The 17,797-nt window shown below is 42.3% G+C and overlaps 1 protein-coding gene across 2 annotated transcripts in view; it reads right to left on the bottom strand.

The window, feature by feature from the left end:
• The window catches only part of sorl1 (sortilin-related receptor, L(DLR class) A repeats containing), a 130,404-nt gene that overhangs the window by 100,362 nt on the left and 12,245 nt on the right, over positions 1-17,797 (bottom strand). The gene's annotated exons all lie outside the window — the stretch shown is intronic.

The following is a 17,797-nucleotide window of genomic DNA, read 5'->3' as shown; positions in this document are numbered from 1 at the left end:
GGAACTAGGGCAGGGCGAGAAATCGAATTAATTCGATTAATTCGCATTTTTAAAACCTGACGATTTAAAAATTTGCCAAATCGTAAAATCGAGGCAAGCTTAAATATATAACAATACAGATTCTTCTTCTGCTTTTCACGACTTGTGCACTGGCGTTTGCTTCCACCTCTCATCTCCTTCCGCCAAAACACTCACACCCCCGTCATGGCGGACAGAACAGCAGACGAAGAGTTGGTCGCGAGAAAAGGGCCTCATGTTACATCGATTATATGGAAGTGGTTCAGCTTTGACAAGACTGTCACAGAGCAAACTACAGTCATGTGCAAGGTTTGCAAAAGTACTGTGAAAACGAAGAGTAGCAGCACAACTAACCTCTTCCAGCACCTCCAGCAGAGGCATCCTAAAGAATGGGAAGAGTGCTGGCAGCTACGGGAGTGCGGCATGGCTAGCACTAGCCATAGCAAACAGACCGCAAAGAAACAACAAAATCGATTAAAATCGTAATCGTCCAAGATGACTAAAAAAAAATAATTAAAAAAAAAAAACGAGATTTTATTTTTTGGCCATATCGCCCAGCCCTACAAGGAACAAATGATTAAATTGTGGGGATGTTTCTGAGTCCCATCAATTCCCACCACCGGCTTCATAATTAGGTTATGTGATTCGGTGTCCATACATAACATACACATGCATTACACACGCCTGTGCAAGGTCATTTTGTTTGTGGGTACATCTGTTTGAAATGGACACATTCTATGTTTCCGTGGTTTCTGATCATCAATAACTAATAAACAAATGCTGCATTTCTGACAACGCCATATGGGGGAATAAACAGCCTTGGTGGAGTACTGTGCTCTCGAAGTGCTTTTCTAGTTGTGTTAGTTCCAATTAAGGCACAATTACCACATCTTGAGGCTGAAGCCCATGCAACAGTAGCTGAAAGTGCAAATTCACTCCTAGAAGGCTTTGATGAGCCATATGAAGGATGACTGGCAGCCATTAATGACAGCTCACCTGCTGCTGTCCCAAATGTAGACTAGTGAATCAGACTCTTCCTTATAGAATAAACAGCGATTGCTCTCCAGACACACAGTTCTATTGTGTTAGTGGGTAATGGGTTAAACCAACAAGAGCCTGACCTAGAACATTCTGGCAGGTTTAATGTTTTTACAGTCTTATGTAAAAGAAAACGCCCTGCATTCCTAACTTGCAGTCAAACTGGCTCCGGTGCATACTGGTGGGTGGCATTACATCTCGATACTTCCATCTTTAATTACAATCTTTGCTTCCAAAAGCCCCACATGCAGTTAACCTGCTGGAGAGCCAACACTGTGAGCTGCTGATTTTTTTGCCTTTAGTCCCATTTCATGACTCAGCATTTGGAATTGATGATGTTATGATCTTACATTACAGATGATCTTAATTTAGCATTAACTCTGTTGTTTAGACAAACGGTACAGGAGTGCTCAAATGCAAGTACTGTTTTCAATAAGTTCAGCCACTGCAAGCTGCCGTCCAGTCCTGTGTTGATCTACCTGCAGGCTGATCAGGCTGCTGCTGTGGCGATTCTCATTCAGCTGCCTCTCCACCGAGTCCCGTGAACAGACTCCAACTCTGCAGCTGGTGACAGTAATCCTTGAACTGCTCTATCGAGCTCACAGTCGACTACATCACCAGCTACAGTCCAAGACGTTGGAGCTGGAGTCTGTCCACAGAACGAGAGGCTCACTGGTGAGTCAGTTAAACAACCACAACAGCGATCTGACAAGACTGCATGTAGAGAAACACGAGACGGGATGAGCTGGGGCTAGCTGCTTAGTCGCGAATGAACTTTCAAAAGAAGCATCAAAGCAGTGTAGACAAGAGTCACTACTTCTGTTCAGAAGCTTCACAACAAAATCAGGGTGGAAATGGGATGCAGAGATTCCCGAGTTTGGAAATTAGCACTCATTGTGTCCAGGCATCCACCAGTCATATGCACAACTAATCCTGTGATCATGTGAAATCAGCTAAATCAGTGAGGAGGAATGTGACACAGATCGTGAGTTACTTTTCTGTCCCTAAAGATCATGATATAATCCTTTGAGCAGATCTCCCACCTCTGGTCCCTAGTATGTGTGTTACTCTGTATAACGTGTCAAATCACTGAATATTAAGGCCGAATGACTCGAGGAAAATTAATGCAGTGTGGTACATGGACTGACTGCGGTTTGTCCAAAAGACATGATTTGTGATAAGAAAAAAATCCAAATTCTAAAATTAGTTCAGTATTTATTACATGTTTCATTTAAAGTATAATGGACTATGGAGAATGGAAAATATTCCAATATGTCGTTTTAATAACTCAACTCTCAGTTTGATGAAACTAAGAGAAAGAAAAGTGCTAAACTTGTGACAGATAAAGGTGGTCTTGTCATTAATTGTACACAATGAGCAGTTTGTAGACTGGTAAACTGATCTCACTGCATGTCAGTGTTCTGTAGACGGGTGAGTTTACATATGCGCACCAGGCCGTCGTTTTTATTTACCAGATTATGTCATGTTTAAAATAAGACATTTCATGGTCCGTGATTTATATTATTAGCATGAGGCTAATTATATCCAGCCTGAGAAAAGATTTTATCCGCTACTTGGTGGTAGGAGGTTGTTGCTAATGAATTCGAGTACATTGTTACCCATTCAAATTTGTACTGTGCATAAGACTTGCACAGTAGAAGAAGGATGAGTAACAAATCATCCTGATCTGCTGACAGTCCCAAGGATGAATGCAGACATCTCATCAGCTTGACATATGGCTTGAATCTGAGGTTGCAGCCAGCGGTAGCGTCATGACAGTTAAACCACCACCATAAACTCTGGAAATCTGTAATGATTTAAACCCGGGCACAGCGTCAAGCTTCCTTCTTTCATTTCTGAAACAAAAGACCAACTTTCTTTCTTCAGTGGCGCAACTGTCAAACTAAAACAATGTCGAGAGATAAAGATCAACAGAGCTCATAGATCTGAAGCAGCTTTCGAGGCCTCGTGACAACTCGTTAATGTGTGCAAACAGAAAATGCTGTGACCTGAGAAAACCCCAGGCTGTCGGGCCTGTATGTGTGAAAACGCTTCAAAAAACAAGACAAATTACATTTCATAACCAAATCAACAACCACTGCATACAGTCTGAATTGAATTGAGCCAAAAAGCAAAAGCAGCACTAAACTCTGGCCATATGATGTGAGAGGTGCTGCTCATAGACAAACACACAGAATTCTCTCTACAGTCAATGCGAAACCGTCTGGAGTCTTGGTGGACAGTAGGTCCACCACAGCTGGAGAGTCTGGTGGACCTACCGGGTTTTTGGTGGACCTATAATGCGCGGACGGAAAAAAGCGCGATTTACGTCAAAAAATTTAACAAAATAATCAAAGAAGACAATATCTTTTGAAATCATTTAATCATTTATTTATTTAGACTTCAAGAGAATATATGTTGAATATCTGAAGCTGAGAGATAAAAATATAAGTCAGTTAGACTGATAAAAATGATCAAAAACATAATACTAGACTTGTTTAAGTCAGCAAATTTCATGAAAAGTTCACTTACATGTTCTTCAACTAGAGAAAAGAGAGTTTAATTCTCACTTTGAATGAATTCTGTCCAAATGAACATATATACTTTGCCTAACTTCTCAACTAAAAATTCCTCTAATATATATATGTGTGTGTGTGTGTGTGTGTGTGTGTGTGTGTGTGTGTGTGTGTGTGTGTGTGTGTGTGTGTGTGTGTGTGTGTGTGTGTGGAAAAGACCTCTGAGCTTGCATTGTGATAAAGGGGATCTTTTTAAACTTGAAAAAAATGCAGGAAAAAAGAAAATATACACTGGACTTGAATAAGTCAGCAAATTTAATGAAAAGTTAACTTAGTTGTTCTTTAATCTTTTCTCACTATCTTCAGTTCAAAATATTTCACAAATCTATAAGAGTTCTATACTATTATGTACACTATATACAAGTCAGTTCACTGCAACACTCCTATTTTGCCAATTTTCTTCTCTTTGCAGCAAGCTGTGTAAGTCTCTGGACAGTCTTCCTTTTCAACTCCTGCTGGTGGGCTTTTCTTGCAGCCATTTCCTTCTCTTTCAATGTTTCTTTTGCCTTGGCACTTGAAATAGCTGTTGATGCTGCCAGTGTAACTAGACCCTCCAGAAAAACACGATTATGCGATCGCATGAATTCCCGCATTAGTCACCAAAATGCCGCTGATTATGCAGGGGTCAATTATTCCCCAAAAGGCCGCATAATCCCCGCTAAACAGCGCATAATTCCCGCAAGTATCTCACATTTCCACGAAAAAAAAAGAAATATGCGGGTCCCGCTTGATTTCACAATTTCCGCATAAAATGAGAAAACTATAACCGATATAAATGGAGTTGTGAGTTTTTATGTGCCGCCCGGCCTGACGTCATCAGTTCGCGCATTCACACACACACTAGAAGCACGAGCTGATACGGAGCGCAGCGCCAGTGTTGCCAACTTAGCGACTTTTTCGCTAAATCTAGCAACTTTCCAAAGAGTCCTAGTGACTTTTTTTGTCAAAAGCGACTAGCCACAAATCTAGCGACTTTTTCTGCCGTTTTGGAGACTGACAGGAAAACTCGGATCATTCTGCAGTTACTGTCCTCAACAAGCAGCAGGTGCTGCTGTGAGCTTCTCCCCCTCCCAGAGCACAGGCTGTCAGTCCAGTAACCCCACAGCAGTCCCAGTGTCTGATTAGAGGACACATCACTCCGCGGCCAGACGGCAGGTGAATCGCGCATATTTTTGCATATTTCACAACTATTCGCTTGAGTTTCGTTAACATCGGCGACAATAAAGTACCTAACCCCCCCTAAAATTTTCTCAACGGATTTAGACGATTCACAGAAATGTTCAGATTTGAAATTAAATCGGCGGGGATCCGCGGAAAATTGCCATGTATGTAAATACGTCACCGGAGGGTGGCGGACAGGCTGTCCGGCTGGGTGCGAGAAAATGGCAGACCGACAGACTTTCTGGTCCCATCGGTCCGGCGGGTTTCGCATTGACTGTCTCTAGACTCTGGAGTGCATGTTAGCTGTGTTAAAGACTGGTTTGTACAAGGCGTGATCAAAGAACCACATGCAGGAAGCACTGCAAGGTTGCAGGTACGTAACCTGTACCAGTAGCAAATGTCACAAGACATACAGCGCTATCAACAGTGGGATCTGTGTTACACAAATTTTTGTCATTGAGGTGTCATTTGCATTTCTCTCCATAAACAGCACCCCAGAGCAGAGAGCAAACATCACATTCTGTCAGTCAGCAGCTGGGATGATTCAACCTTCATGTAGAGGGCCATCACTACTGATGTAGGTCTGCAGCTACCACCAAGAGAAGAAACAGCAATTTTCACAGTCAAAAGCCACAGATTCCAAGAGCAGCCAAAACCAATCAGGTCAGGAGTGCACCAGGAGCATGCTCGTTGGTCTCTTCAGCATGGTTGTACACCTAGAATTAATCCCCAAGGATCAGAGTCCTGAGGCAAAGATCTACTGTAATGTCCTGAATGAGAACACTTTATGTCAATTAAATTCAATTTTATTTATATAGCGCTAATTACAATTCAAATAGTGTCAAGACACTTTACAGAACCCAAGTGGTCTGAACCCCCAGAGCAAGCCTTAAGGCGACAGTGGCAAGGAAAACCCCGGCTCATATGGGGGGACCCATCTGCCACTGGAAGATGACCTAAAGTGTGGCACAATGGCATGCTGGCCTTCCAATGCGCCCTCACACAGCACATTAGAAAATGTACAGTTTTCTTGGGCTACTACACTACTGTCATCCTCCACCTACCCTACTCATCAGTTTTGGCTCCCTGTGACTTCCACCTCTTACACAAAATGAAACTGAAGTTGAAGAGCTGCTGGTGTGGCATGGTGGCTAACATGTTTACATGACAGGACTTCTAGGGAGCGCTACAAGCGTCGCCGAAGCACAAGGAGAAGTGTACTACTGCACAAGAAAACTACTTAAATAGGGACGGTAGCCAAACTTAAATACAGTATGATTTATCATTTATAAGCACAGTCTCTATACTTTCTGCTCACACATACTGTTTTGGTTTATCTACATCTTTATTTATGTGTATTTACATCCAACTTTTTCACAGCAGGTAGTAATTCTGTAAATGGCTTCTAGAAATATCCAGAAATCCAGCTGGATGTGGAGCTGGGTGCAGCTCCACCCAGTTGAAATAATACTTATTGAATAATGCAAACTTTCTCCTGCTGAATTTTTACCAAATGCAACAGTTACAACTGACTGTAGCGATCTATGAACAGTAGTTGTTATGCTCATCATGTCAACCGACTGCAAAGCAAACCCCAAGAACAGAAGAGAGGTACACATCCAGTGTTGGGCATCCAAGCAGATTTGGTTAGACTTTCTGGTCCAACACACCAAAAAGAATGAAATTTGTAGCTTTACAGTGCATGAAGTTTCAACCTTCCTGACTTGAAAATATTACAGACACGTCACAAAACTATTGCTTAATTTGTAACATTTTATCACAAACAGGGGGACATAATGCATTTGTTGGGGCCTATTTCCAGCTGAGGATGAATACAGATTTGGCGTACTAGTGAATATTTTGAGCAGCAGGCTGGTGTGTGTGTGTCGAAGTGAGTCAGAATAAAGTGCAGTATGTGCGTTCCTGGTAATGAAAGAACACCCAGTGAAAGAGCATGTTTGAATAATTTTTGGACGACAATGCAGCTTTATGGCACAGAGGAAGGAGCTGCAATGCAATCAGCTGACAGCAGGAAAAGCACAGAACACAGCCAGACTTTTCCTTCAACCATATAAACACTTGGCTGATCAAGCTCTAACAGTGCATGCACATGTCGGTTTTCATGTAAAGGGTGGATAAGGGAAAGACTTGTTGTAATACATACTAATTTCCCTTCAGTGCACCTCCCATCGGGCACATGGATCAATGAAAAGAAATAGGCTATTTCATCTTTTTCATTGTCACTGCCTCACCATCTCATCTCCATGCTGCTTTCCTTCCCTTATCTTTTATTGATGATTCTGTGAGAGGGCAGGCCTCTAAAAGGGCTCGTTTTTGCTTCAAAGGCTTTTTTTTCTGCACTTTCTTAGTGGCTCACAGTGTGGAACAAACAATAAGTATCTTTGCTACCCCTGTCAGCTGTGATCAGACACAACCCTCCACCCAGTTCTTCTTTGTAACTTCTACTATGGCAACACAGATGCAGATGATAATGCCAAAATGATGCCATTGTGATAGCTTGAGGAGTTATAATGAAATATTCCCCCAGTTAACAGCAGCTGCTGCCAGTGTCGCCTGCATAGTTGGGCTTGTTGCATTGTTAACATCGGGGTTTGGATCCGCCATCTGCACCAATGTTCAACAGTAATATTACAAGGACAAATGCACTGAAGAAAAGGCAGAGACGTTAATATCTCCACCCACAGCGGCCTCAAAAATCCATAAACCACTGCAGCAACAGCTCGCATTGTGTTCTGGTTAAGGGGGTGGTGATCACAAAAGAAGCATCAACCATGAGAGATTGATGATATATAAGGGTTGATTTGTCCTTCCACATAGTGTTGAAGTCATTTCCAGAAAACAGCGGCGCCAACATCCTGCAGGACTAGACTGCATGTCGCCAGAAAGACACAAATTTAACCTTTTCCTCGTGTAACTTTCAACAAAGGGACGACTATGAGCCACTGTCATGAAGCCAGCTTCACTGGTACACAACTTGCTTTTCCATCCCTTGCTTTAGTCATCAGCCTCCTGCTCCTCCTCCTCTCCATCTTCCTCAGACTGCCTCCCTCAGGGCCACTCAGTAAAAGCCAGGACTGTCTCTTAGGCCGAGGTGTTGCAGCAGTAAATCTCTGCATTTTAGGCCTCATTGGCCACTGTGCGAGCAGGCCAAAGGGGTGCCAGCAGCACCGCAGACTGACACAGCTGAATCCAGAGAGTGATGATGACTGCAAAGATAAAAAACTATTTGCCAGGTTGCAGCAAATTGCAGCACGAGAGTTAACGCCGCGAGGGTCCATCCATGGGTGATCACCGCTCTGCTGGTAGTGGAACAAAATGGAGGCAGCACAACTAAACATATGCTACAGCCACCATAATGAGAAGCATTTGTAGAACATAAAAGCTCCCAGTTATCTTCTTATGCAGCACAGCATCTTTCTAATAAGCTCCATAAACTGCCGCTCTACGCCTGCTGAGGACTGGCTTTGTGGTTTGGCTCCCAACTCTCCTTCAAGCTCAGCTGACCTTTACCTGACCTTCCTAACACAAGCTTCAAATCATCGGAGGATAGATGGGGACATTACAAGCATTTTCGTGGGTGCCCAGATAGCCACACACAGAACCAACGGCAGCACGTGTCCTCAGATTTCAGGCCAAGGGACTGCCGCTGCACAACATTTTTGTGGTCCAGCTGAAATTGAAACGCACATTGCAGTGTAAGTGCAGCGTTACTGATACCTCCCACATTTAGAGCTACACCGCTCACCATCAGCTGACAATTTATCTGCGGTAATGTGCCTCTGCAACAGGAAGTCCAACACTTTAAGCTGGTCTGCAAAATTGTTCCGAATGTGCCAGCTGACTATTCATGGGTTAAGATGTTTTTCTGGTATTTGCGGTGATGTTTGTGTAGCTACATGAACACACCATTCTGCCAGCCTGCATTCTGAAATGAACTTCCAAGCCAGCAATTACAGTCCCTATGATCTCACTTCTGACTTTTCAGCTTATGTCGTTTTAATAGGAAAGTTGCTGTTTGACAATTTTTTTCGATTTTACTTACTGCAACTGATACTCAGAAAAAGTCCCCTGGTGTTTGCACCACTCTTTGTTTGCAGGGTTAGCAGTATAACAGCTCTAATACAGGTGTAGGATGGAAGCAGGTAAACAGGGAGGTGTCTATACTAGGGCTGGCCCGAATAGTGGTTTCTGGCCTCTGAATATTTGGGCCCTATTAAAGACGAATATCCGAATATTCGTTCCGCCCCGTAACGTCCGACGGAGGGGACGGAGGGGCGGAGGTGCGGTAGTGGTGGCGGCGGTGGCGGCTTGTGACACAGACGGCCCGAAAATTCGGATCCTTTTTCATTTTTAGAAAGTTCTGGCCAACAATTCCTGATGACAGATTGAACCCAGTGTAAACCGACCTTCGTTGCCTTCGTTTTGTCTTCAACAGAGGTCTTCGGCATCTTTTCTTGTGTTTATGCAACGAAGTGAAGCGCGACGTCAGAGTCGGCAGCCACCCGGCCATTCGGGTGGTGTTTACAAACACGAACGGAGGAGCCGAAATGAGCCGAAGAACACGGCGGAATGAGCCGAAGTGGGCCGAAGGCGCAGGGAAGAGACGAGCTCCGAATATTTTCGTCTGGGGGGAGGAGGGGGTGATCACATAGACATATGTGTATATGTTATAGACATATGTGTGTATGTTTATGTGATCACATGACGAGATGAGCCGATAAGTGCCGATGTGGGCCGAAGGCGGAGGGAAGACAGTAATGCGGCATATTGTTTCCGCCCGGTAACGTCTGACAGGGGGTGGGGGGCGAATATTCGGATACCAAATTAATATCCAGATAGTGCCGTAGCGAACGAATATCCGGATATTCTGGTCCAGCCCTAGTCTATACTGAGGTAAATTTACATTAAAGTAATGAATTTAATGATTCTTGTGAAGAAGAATGACTATGCCACTATAATTAAAAGAACTTCATAGAGAGTTAGTTGCTAAACATAACTACAGGGATGTCTATGGTTAATTGTTCATCAACTCATTGCTGTTGAGGATTCCAGAGATCAGAAATATGCTGACATGTGAATCAAACAATGTATTTCACATTAGCTGTAGATAGAAGACTGAAGCTGGTTTGTGCTAGTGACCTGAGGAGGAGAATCTTCAGGCAACGTGTGGCTTGATAATGGCTAGACATCACGTAATCAAGAAGAGCTGACCTCTACAAAGACAGAGGCGCAAATGCAACCAGGCTGTTTCTGAACAACCTCATGTCCGTGCTTGTACATATCTATCAGCATATGGAATCATGTCCACTGTACATTTACTGCACAGCTTGTCTAAACAATTTACTGTTATTCACTGATAATGCTGTCAGTCATCAGTTTTGAAAATAGCTGCAATTCTGCCGTTACATCAAAACAAAACAATGAATCGAGCAAAAACAACATATTGCATCAAAAACAGGGGAAGAGTGAAAATCTTAAAGATGAGTGTTAAATGCAGTGACAACCATGTTAAAATATTTCCATAAGATTACACTATGATAGTTTAAATATAAAGGATAATATATATATATATATATATATATATATATATATACACACACACATGTACACTACTACCATTCAAAAGTTTGGTGTCACTTAGAAATGTCCTTATTTTGGAAAGAAAAGCAGTTCTTTTTTCAATGAAGATAACTTTAAATGAATGATAAATCCAGTGTAGACATTGCTCATGTGGTAAATGACTATTCTATCTGGAAACAGCTGATTTTTAATGGAATATCTCCATAGGGGTACAGAGGAACATTTCCAGCAACCATCACTCCTGTGTTCTAATGCTACATTGTGTTAGCTAATGCTGTTGAAAGGCTCATTGATGGTTAGAAAACCCTTGTGCAGTTATGTTAGCACATGGATAAAAGTGAGAGTCTTTATGGAGAATATGGAATTGTCTGGATGACCCCAAAATATTTTAAGCGGTATTGTATATAAAATAGAGCTCATTATTACTCTAAATGACTGGAAGAAATAGTTTGTGAATGTAGTGTTGTTTCCAAGTCTGTTGACATCTTAAAAGTTTATGCTCTTAATTTTTTCCTCTAATATGAAAGCAGAATTTTCACATTCAGTGCACAATTTTCTAAATCGTAATGTACACTGATAGTTTTAGTCTCCGCTATTCCCATGCTGCATTCAGATTATTTGGCCACAGGAAAATTCCCCTGATGAAGTAGCTGCTCACATCGTGTCTGCTGGGGTCCTAAATTGTACCAGCTGTTGCCAGGACTTTGTTGGCATTAGTAAATGAGTCAGCATCGATAATCTCTCAGTTTCCAAATCCAGTGTGTTCTACCCATGGAATCAGGACATAAAAACATGACAATGTCAACAATAGTTAGCATTGTTTTCCTGTTTGAGCAAAGAGGAGAAGCTGTAGCTGAGTAAAAAGAGACGCATCTCATCCGTGCGCATTAATTTAGGTCACTGATGAAGCCACTCCGTCAGCACCCTGAGGTTATGTAGAAAATAAAACACACCTTCAGGTCAATAAGAATTCACAGCCTGTCCTGCTTTTGTTTCTTTTACCCCCCTCACACACCAGAGGAGGCTCTATAAGTGGCAGAGAGGTGTTCTTTATCTGCTCCTGTCCATCAATCTCTGTGACAGCTTTGTGGTCACTTAGGGAGTGAGAGGGCTGGAGGGCTGGAGGGCTGGAGGGCGTTGCAGACAACCTACAAGCCTACTGTACTGCCACCATCCCTGTCTGCATCTCTCACATCCATAATGCATTCCGTCTCACCAAACGCTATCTTGTGCAAAGCGTTCGTACCTGATGGAGCAGACAGCATCCAGCAAAGCCATCAAACCACAAAAACACAAAGTGCAGGAGGGAAGGATTTCTCTCCTTTCATGATGGGTCGCTGCTCGACAGACCTTGAGAAGCAGCAGACTGGAACTGTGAGCCATTTTACCAGCTCCCTATTCACTCCGAGGTGTGAATGGAGCCAGATTAATATCTGCACTGACGCTATCTGTTCAAATACTTCACACAATACAGGAAAAATACACCACAAACCGAGTGTTAACGCAAACAAAATCCAAAACAATGTGTCAGTCTGAATGAGACTATGCTACTAATAACACAACGGTATTCCAGGGTTTGGTGCAGTCTTGATGGATAGTCTAATCCTCTGAACCCTGGGTGTTTAGTGTATAAATCCTGCACCTCTATGGAAACAAAACGACCAAGCCTAGAAAAAGAGAGACCTCAAAACTGTCTTTTCTGCAATATAAAAAATGTATAATGCCATAAATCATAAAAAAATATACTTATTTGACGATTTATTTCATTATCCCACCCATTTATTACCTCCACAGGCATATGCACAGCTTATGTTCGAACAGTGGTGCAACACACAACCTGGCCTCCAAGACTGCATCACTGTCTAGCAAACCTTGAATAGAGCTTTTTTCACAGCAGACATGTTGACATGTCACAGCAGGAAACGCACAAGAGTATTAATAATGGCTGCTGGACATGCTGGCTGACTGTCAGGGCTTACTGGGACACTTAAAGGAACTGTGCCATTGTTAATAATACACCTGTGCTATTCATCTTAGTCAAAACGTCTGATGTGAAAAAAGTCCAGCTTCACTGGCGAGTCGCAGGTTGGGATCAGAACATGCATGGTTCTGTTTGGTCTTAAGCACAGTCTCCTATAGCTGCAAGGTATTCACAACACATTCGAGTCAAACATTAACAGCAGCTGAGTGCAAGAATAAATGTCTTATATACAGCCAGCCCTCAGTGATATGAATGGAATGGACGTCATATTGAAGATAACTCTCAGCATTAACACAATAAAAGAGTGCTGCAGTCCAAAACGTCCATTAACACTGCAACAAAACAACAGAAGAACAAACCGTACCTTGAAGGCAGGATTTATTGCAGAGCTGTTCCACTAGAACGCATTAGTGTCAGTGTGAGCCAGGTGTTCTCTAGTCTATGGTCGTAGTTATATGGAAAAATACTGCACAAAAACAACCACATTCAAAGCAAAGCAGAGTCTTTAAAAAAAAAGGGCAATCATTCTTTACAACACTTTTGTCTCTTGGAACAGGTTTTAATGTCAGTACAGGTGCAATGGGAAGCACAGGTTCTTGTGTTCACTGAAAACACAGCGTGAAAGGCAATTTGGAAAAAGGCCATAAAGACTCTTAGAATCCATTAAGTGCTCCCTTAAAACTATGTTAAACTGTACTTCCTCTATACCAGCCTGTAGTGCACAAGTTCTGTCTCCACATGATCCTATATATTATATATAAACACACAGCAGATGTAGTTTTAGGGTGGCCGGAACCTTGAAGTGTGCTCTGACTGCCCTCTACAACCTCTTTCAAGGCCAATTTCAGAGGAGAAATATACCTATTCTCAGGATAGCAGCTCTGAAAAATTGTTGCTTGGATCTCAAAGCAGATCTGTGAAACTCCATTCATCCATCCATCATCTATACACCGCTTACTCCTTAGTCTATCCCAGCTGACTTAGGGTGAATGCAGGTCAGGTAACAGTCTATCACAGGACTACATATACAGACAAACAATCACACTCACATTCACGCCTATGGACAATTTAGAATCACCAATTAACCTCAGGATGTTTTTGGAATGTGGGAGGAAGCTGGAGTATCAGGAGAAAAGGGGAGAACACGCAGATACCATGCAGAAAGATCCCGGGAAGGCTGGGATGTGAACCAGGGATCTTCTAGCTCCACCGATCCACTATGCAGCCCATGGTTAAACTCAGAGAAGACAAATGCTGAGTGGATAAGCTCTGAAAGCACCATAAGCAGCATTTCTCTGTCCTCTCAGTGTCCTGATCAAATAGCAGCGTTCTTCTCTCTAAAACCATCTTCAGTGCAAAATTCATTATATATGCTAACATATTGTTCTATTTGTCACACTAGAGCTCCATCCAGTAACTACTATGTGTTGTTGTTTCGTTGCATGTGGAGGTAGCATCATGGTCAGGGCTCTTGAATTCTACACCACAGTGGAAACAGAAAAGCTGTACGGACAGGTTATGGACCGTTTCTGAACGGTCGCACCACTCTGCACCTGCCAAGTTACTGCAGGAAGTTGATGTCATTTTTTTAGACCAAGTAAACCCAACCCAAGTTTTCCATATCTCTGTACAGACACCCAATAATATGCAAAGTGGTAGATGCACTGACAAAAATGCAAAACCAATTTTTTCCAGTGCCTTAAGGCTGAGTTATGCTTTCCGCACGAACGAGACGTACGGAAATGAGACGCCTGGAAATCCGTGTGAGAACGTGTGTGCATTTATACTTTGGGCGGCATCTGCTCCCAAACTGCAGGGGGCAATGTATCTCAAACCATAGACTGCATATAAAGTGGACGTAGCATCTGGCTCCAAAATTGAAGCCCACTCGGAAGTGTCAAAAACTTGCAATATCACGCCGTCCGCTAGGGTTGGCTCCAAAAAGCTTTTGCTCCATAGACTCCAATTCATTTTTGGAAAAAATAAAATTTGATACGACTGATTTTCTGCAGCTCAGGATTATTTTCCCGTTAGTTTTCATGGTCAAAATGAGAGATCAGGTGGTCGATCTTAAAATAAATCAATACTGAATTTTAAATAAATCGTTAAAGTAGGAGGAGCCAGGGGGCGTGGCTATACTTGATTGACAGTCCCATAGACTAGTCCTGCCCCTAGTTGTTCTCCGGTCCAGCCTCTTTGATGACGCTTTTTACGTCACTGGCTCCAAAAAAATCCAAAATGGCGACCAGGAAGTAGCAAAATCCGGGCATCATTTTCTCGGGTGACGTCACGGTTAGTTTACGCCTGTCTCAAACACACGTCTACCTGGTTTACTCTAGTAGTAAACTAGAGAAGAAGAAGTTTTCCATTGCTTACACCACTTAAAACACGGCATTTTACCAAGTAGTTGCATTTCAGCAGTTAGCTTTAATTTCACAAAACCCAATTACCACGGTGATCTCTGTGTGATGAATCTTTTAAGTGCACATATTTCTAGACTTCAGCTACGAGTAGGTCCTGGCCCTCTGCCATGTTTTTCCGCGTGGCTCCGTCCAAAAGTTAGAAAAATTTGGAGGTCCACGGAGCGGAAATTTTCCACGTGAGAAGAGCCGCTTGAGGGGGCGTAGCTGCTAAAATTGCGCAATTTTGCCGCACAAAGCCGCACGGACCTTGCGGACGCGGTTAGCATAAAACAGGCTTTCGAACCTACTTGCTATGCTCTCAGTGTATAATGTGTTTGAGTTAGTGTTGGTATGCATGTAAAGAGGAGAACGCATTCTCTCATCTGATCAACATTTATATGAGCCGTGAACTTGTAATGTTTCGGAAATGCTTGTTTATTTGTGTTTGGTTTATCCGCCCACACATTTTTTCTGACTTGCCTGACCCTTTACGAAGAACTTCCACTTTGAAATGGATTTACGGGTGATTGGCTTTATATATAATTTCTAGCTGTAATCTTAGTCAATTTGACGGACAGTACTCACTTCCTTCTTTGGAACTCACAAAAAATATGTATATTTTTACCATGCCTATTTAGAGTTATTTCATTTTGTCAGGGAGTCTCATCAACCTCCAGATGAGAGGAGGTTGGTGCCACCCAGGACAAAGTGCTACTACTTTCAGAGAACCTCTCTGATTGGCCAGAAACAGCAGGTGGTAGGTTGCAAAAGGCTTGTGTTTGTTTTTCTACCAAATGTAAACTGAAGTAGGGCTGGTTCTTTATCTACTCAGTTTTTTTTCTCTGCAATTATGCACAGAGGACCCTGAATGTACAAGAAGAAAAATAAGAGCTCTCATTAACCAAGTGAAGCTTTTGTCAAAAAAATATCTAATTAAGTTGGACTTGAAAGCGATTTTTAAAAAGCACAGATCAAGCAAGCGCAGTTAACAAGGAGCTTGTTAACAAGACAGCTCTTGCTGAGTTCCTGGGGTCTGCAAATGGGTCCTTTTCACTGTATGAGCCTTAAACAGGACTCTACGTCCACCTTTAATCAGTCTTCACTAGGTTAGCTAATCTGAGTTTCGTCAACACAGATAACTCACAGAACTGATGGAATTCAGCTGGAGTTGAACAAGTAAATACTCACCTTTAAACGATAAGTGGCTGTTTAGCTGGACGTTTAGTTATCGGTTTACAACATGTGGGACAGAACGTGTATGCTGTAATGTTCTATGGCCTGTAAGCGTTCACATCAGTGGACAACATAAGATAGCCAGAAGAATGACATTTCAGTGGTAATGGTGCCAACCAACAGCTGCAAAATAAACCAATACTACTGCAATACCCTGTGGTTAAAAGCACCACCTTACATTTTATAAGTATCTTTACTTGAAGAATGACAGTGTTAAAACAAGCCATATTTCCTGTAAGATGCCTAAAAGCAGAGCAGTGTGTGTGTGTGTGTGTGTGTGTGTGTGTGTGTGTGTGTGTGTGTGTGTGTGTGTGTGTGTGTGTGTGTGTGTGTGTGTGTGTGTGTGTGTTGTCGTCTTTGCAGGCATAATGAGTGTGCCAGCCACAATGTTCCTCTCTCAAGAGGACACTGCAGTTTTCATGGTGGAAAAATGAAAGGTATGGCTGCAAATACAAGTGCACTTTCTGAGCATTGTCCACAAAGAGAGACATGACATTATTGTGCTCACAGCTGACAATCACAGAGAGAAAAACCGCAATGGCTAACCATAAGAGATAATTGACCTGGACAGACCGAGGAAAGAAAACACGTCCAGCTTGGCAAAGAACAGACAGACTTTCAGACATGTTCACAGGATTCAGAGGGTGACAGGTTAAGGCAACTGCGACAGCATAGACAACATAACTAACATCAAAGACGAGTCAAATGTTTTTAAAATGATCTGACAAGGTGTGATACCCGTATAATGTTAAATCTATCGTTATCTTAAGTTACCAATGTGGAAAACATCTCCATAAACAATCACTGCGTTCACACTGGTAACGTTAAGTCTTCATACCATAAACAACAGTTATAAATGATAACTGAATTAAAATGTGCACTAAAGCACTGTTGCAGCTGAGTTAAGATCTTCCATTATTATCGTAAGTGGCAAATTATATTCATTAAGGAAAGACATTATCTGTAGTCAGTAATGAATGTTCTTTCTCAGTGCATATCATATAGATAATAAAATAATAACCAATCACAGACACTCGGTGCTGGAAGCCCCACTGTCAATGTCCTGAACCATCACAGAGCCCAGCTTAACCACCACTTCATCAGAGAAATGACCAGTTCCGTTAATGCTTTTCTGTCTTTACTCACTTCAGTCATCTCAAAAGTCATGTTGCTCATCTGTGTCACAACCAAAAGAGACGTTACTAACAAGTCATTACATGTAGCTAGCTGCATTCCTTCTTTGTTCTTGGACCTAGATAAAATCCTCTGGTCTTGGGTAGCTGCAGGGGCTTCAACTAGCTGTCTGGCATCAGTTACACCATTAAGAATCTTCACCACTTATGCAAGCCTCATCATAGTGTACGGATAATCTGGCATCATTTGCAGTATGTAGTACTCAATAGCAAGTTAATTGCAATAGTAGATTGTTAACAAAAAAAGCATAAATCAGGCCTAGATGTAATACAGTAAACTAGTCTCTGATCTTAGTTATCCTCAGCAGGCAAGTGCAGGCCAGACAGATTAGGAAACGATTATACAAGTGAAATCAACACAGTGAAACAAACTCCAAACTATGCTGTTAACCGAGTCTATCACAATAAGCTGAGTAAATGCATGTACATGTATAGTCTGTGTATTTCCTCATCACCACGCTGGACAACTCAGCTCAACCCGTTTCCATTTTCTGTTAAAAAAAAAAAAAAATCCTCTTAGAGCGAAGCAGATTTCTCAAGGAAAACGACACTTGATTTGACTTCAGAGGATTATTTTGCTGCAGCAGCATATAC

The sequence above is a fragment of the Acanthochromis polyacanthus genome, chromosome 13, assembly GCF_021347895.1.
Source record: "Acanthochromis polyacanthus isolate Apoly-LR-REF ecotype Palm Island chromosome 13, KAUST_Apoly_ChrSc, whole genome shotgun sequence".
NCBI lineage: Eukaryota > Metazoa > Chordata > Actinopteri > Pomacentridae > Acanthochromis > Acanthochromis polyacanthus.
Note: the sequence above shows the minus strand (reverse complement) of the source record. Positions and strands in the feature narration are given on the sequence as shown.